General features: G+C 56.1%; 1 long non-coding RNA gene across 1 annotated transcript; it reads right to left on the bottom strand.

Annotated features, from left to right (window-relative positions):
- Positions 1-3,270, bottom strand: LOC144948379 (uncharacterized). Its single transcript, XR_013640149.1, has 3 exons — positions 3,190-3,270; positions 933-986; positions 1-103 (listed from the first exon to the last, which is right to left on the bottom strand). It is a non-coding gene; the product is annotated as an uncharacterized LOC144948379 (long non-coding RNA).
- Between the last annotated feature and the right edge of the window lie 930 nt (positions 3,271-4,200).

A 4,200-nucleotide genomic window follows, 5' to 3' on the forward strand; every position in this document is an offset into this window, starting at 1 on the left:
GCTTGTTGGAGGTGACGATGATGCGGCGCTCCCACAGCAGGCTGGCGTACAGGTGCACCATGCTGAGCGGGTCCACGGCCACCAGGAACTCCGTCAGGTTCCTCTGTGCAGACACGCAACCACAACGTCGCCACGTCACCACAACGTCACCACAACGTCGCCACAACGTAACCACGTCACCACAACGTCGCCACAACGTCGCCACAACGTAACCACGTCGCCACCACGTCACCACAACGTCGCCACAACGTAACCACGTCGCCACCACGTCACCACAACGTCGCCACAACGTAACCACTTCACCACAACGCCGCGTCGCCACAACCTCATCAATACAGCACCACAATACGGCCACCATCCACAAGGCACTCCCGACGGGTTCCCTCTGTGGTGAGCAAGGTTTGACGAGTGCGGTGAGCGCGGTGAGCGTGGTGAGCGTGGTGAGTGTGGTGAGCGTGGTGAGTGTGGTGAGCGTGGTGAGCGTGGTGAGCAAGGTGAGTGTGGTGAGCGCGATGAGCGTGGTGAGCGTGGTGAGCGTGGTGAGCGTGGTGAGCGTGGTGAGCGCGATGAGCGTGGTGAGCGTGGTGAGCGCAATGAGCGTGGTGAGCGTGGTGAGCGTGGTGAGTGTGGTGAGCGCGATGAGCGTGGTGAGCGTGGTGAGCGTGGTGAGTGTGGTGAGCGCGATGAGCGTGGTGAGCGTGGTGAGCGTGGTGAGCGTGGTGAGCGTGGAGCGCCGAAGCGTGCCGAGTGTGGCGAGGATGGCAGCAGGCGTGGTGAGCACGGTAAGGGCGGTGGGCTTGGCGAGTGGTGAGCGTGGTGAGCGTGGTGAGCGTGGTGAGCGTGGTGAGCGTGGTGAGCGTGGTGAGCGTGGTGAGTGTGGTGAGCGTGGTGAGCGTGGCGCGGTGAGCGTGGTGAGGAGTTCAGCTGCTCACACTCTCAGGAATTGTGGGTAGACGCCTGCAGTCCGGAGCTATGAAGTAGGCATGCTGCAACGACACACAACAGCGTCATCAGCAACATCATCATCATCAGCAACATCATCATCAGCAACATCATCATCATCATCAAGATCCCTGACATTGTCAACATCATCATCATCAACATCATCATCAGCATCAAGATCAGTGACATTGTCAACATCATCATCAGCAACATCAAGATCAGTGACATTGTCAACATCATCATCAGCAACATCATCATCATCATCAAGATCAGTGACATTGTCAACATCATCATCAGCAACATCATCATCAGCATCACGATCCCTGACATTGTCAACATCATCATCAGCAGCATCATCATCATCCCTGACATTGTCAACATCATCATCAGCAACATCATCATCATCAGCATCAAGATCAGTGACATTGTCAACATCATCATCAGCAACATCATCATCAAGATCAGTGACATTGTCAACATCATCATCAGCAAAATCATCATCAGCATCACGATCCCTGACATTGTCAACATCATCATCAGCAACATCATCATCAGCATCAAGGTCACTGACATTGTCAACATCATCATCAGCAACATCCAAAACCAGGAACATCAACATCATCATCGTCAGCATTAGCAATAGCAGCAGCAGCATCACTAACGCTGTCAAAAGCAACATCATCATCAGCAACATCATCATCAGAAACATCAAAATCATCATCGTCATCATAGGCAACAGTATCACTGACATTGTCACCGGAAACAGCATCAGCAACATCATCATCATCAGGAACATGAACAGCATCATCAGCATCATCAGAAGCGTCAGCGGCAGTCGACAGCAGCCACATCGCTGCCATGTCCTCCGAGTCGCTCCGTAATCCCTAAAGCACGCTGGGTAATCCCAGGTGCATGCTGGGTAATCCATTCTGCATGCTGGGGAATGCTTAATGCATGCTGGGAAAAGCCCTGGTGCATGCTGGGTAGCGATGTGTGCGTGTGATAGTGTGGAGCGGCGGCATAGTGGTTAGAGCACCGCGTTACAAATCCAGCGGGCCGTGTTCAATTCACACTCACGGCCAATATATATTGACCGGTTCGGTACCTCCCCTAGGTCGACTCGGCCTTAGACGAGTACCTGCTTGCGGTGGGGAGACAAAGGCGGTCGGGCGTGGTGCTGGCCACCCACCCCCTCGTGTGCCGTGCCGGCCTTCATAGGTGCTCGCTATCAGCGCTTGCCCCAACAGTCTGTTAAGACTACCAGAGGGATCTTTGTGTGAGTGTGAGAGATGTGTGTGTGCATGGATGAGACATGCTCGGGGTAGAATGAGGCATGCTGGGTAGAGTGAGGCATGGTGGGTACAGCAAAGTGAGCCATGATTGGTACAGTGAGGCATGCTGGGTAGAGTGAGGCATGCTGGGTAGAGTGAGGCATGCTGGGTGGAGTAAGGCATGCTGGGTAGAGTGAGGCGTGCTGGGTAGAGTGAGGCATGCTGGGTAGAGTGAGGCATGCTGGGTAGAGTGAGGCATGCTGGGTACAGCAAAGTGAGCCATGATTGGACCAGTGAGGCATGCTGGGTAGAGTGAGGCATGCTGGGTAGAGTGAGGCATGCTGGGTGGAGTAAGGCATGCTGGGTAGAGTGAGGCGTGCTGGGTAGAGTGAGGCATGCTGGGTAGAGTGAGGCATGCTGGGTAGAGTGAGGCATGCTGGGTACAGCAAAGTGAGCCATGATTGGTACAGTGAGGCATGCTGGGTAGAGTGAGGCATGCTGGGTAGAGTGAGGCATGCTGGGTGGAGTAAGGCATGCTGGGTAGAGTGAGGCGTGCTGGGTAGAGTGAGGCATGCTGGGTAGAGTGAGGCATGCTGGGTAGAGTGAGGCATGCTGGGTACAGCAAAGTGAGCCATGATTGGACCAGTGAGGCATGCTGGGTAGAGTGAGGCATGCTGGGTAGAGTGAGGCATGCTGGGTGGAGTAAGGCATGCTGGGTAGAGTGAGGCGTGCTGGGTAGAGTGAGGCATGCTGGGTAGAGTGAGGCATGCTGGGTAGAGTGAGGCATGCTGGGTACAGCAAAGTGAGCCATGATTGGTACAGTGAGGCATGCTGGGTAGAGTGAGGCATGCTGGGTAGAGTGAGGCATGCTGGGTGGAGTAAGGCATGCTGGGTAGAGTGAGGCGTGCTGGGTAGAGTGAGGCATGCTGGGTAGAGTGAGGCATGCTGGGTAGAGTGAGGCATGCTGGGTACCCACCACAGTGAGGTGCACGGAGGTTTCCGGCTCTGGAACCGGGCGCTTGTGGAGAGACTCGAGGAGTTCCTGGGAGTCGCTCTCCTGGTTCGCGACACATGACACTGTGGTGTGAGTGTGGTGCAGTGGTGTGGTGCAGTAGTGTGGTGCAGTGGTGTGGTGCAGTGGTGTGGTGCAGTGGTGTGGTGCAGTGGTGTGGTGCAGTGTGGTGCAATGCGGTGCAGTGTGGTGGTGCAGTAGTGTGGTGCAGTGTGGTGCAGTGCAGTGTGGTGCAGTAGTGTGGTGCAGTGTGGTGCAGTGCAGTGCGGTGCAGTGTGGTGCAGTGTGGTGCAGTGCAGTGTGGTGCAGTGTGGTGCGGTGCAGTGTGGTGCAGTGCAGTGTGGTGCAGTAGTGTGGTGCAGTGTGGTGCAGTAGTGTGGTGCAGTGTGGTGCAGTGTGGTGCAGTGCAGTGCGGTGCAGTGTGGTGCAGTGTGGTGCAGTGCAGTGTGGTGCAGTGCAGTGTGGTGCAGTGGTGTGGTGCAGTGTGGTGCAGTGTGGTGCAGTGTGGTACAGTAGTGTGGTGCAGTGCAGTGTGGTGTTACACCGTCGTGTGAGTGTGGTGTAGTCGAGTAGTGCGGTGGCGGGCCGTCACGCAACACCGTGAGGGTGCGGTGAAGTACGGGTGCCGGTGCGGTGAAGTACGGGTGCCGGTGCGGTGGTGCAACTTGCATTGCCCTTGGTGCTGTACTCTGCCAGGAGATTGAGCAGCTTGTAAAACACCTCAAACCAGGGCAGGTAGCTGCGGAGAGAGCACACGACCTTCACTCACCGATCGGCGCTCACCGATCGGCACTCACCGCTCGGCGCTCACCGCTCGCAATCAAGCGCACATCACGCACGAGGAGGCTCGGAGGTCAGAGATTCCGAGGGCCTTGGGTTCAGCCCCAACCACAGTGACGACACCGGGGTCTCACGTCTAGTGAGTTGGTGGTCTCAGCTAATGAATTACATCGTTACAGACTCGCATAGAGATGA

Source organism: Lampetra fluviatilis, chromosome 49, assembly GCF_964198595.1.
Source record: "Lampetra fluviatilis chromosome 49, kcLamFluv1.1, whole genome shotgun sequence".
In the NCBI taxonomy this organism is placed as follows: Eukaryota; Metazoa; Chordata; class Hyperoartia; order Petromyzontiformes; family Petromyzontidae; genus Lampetra; species Lampetra fluviatilis.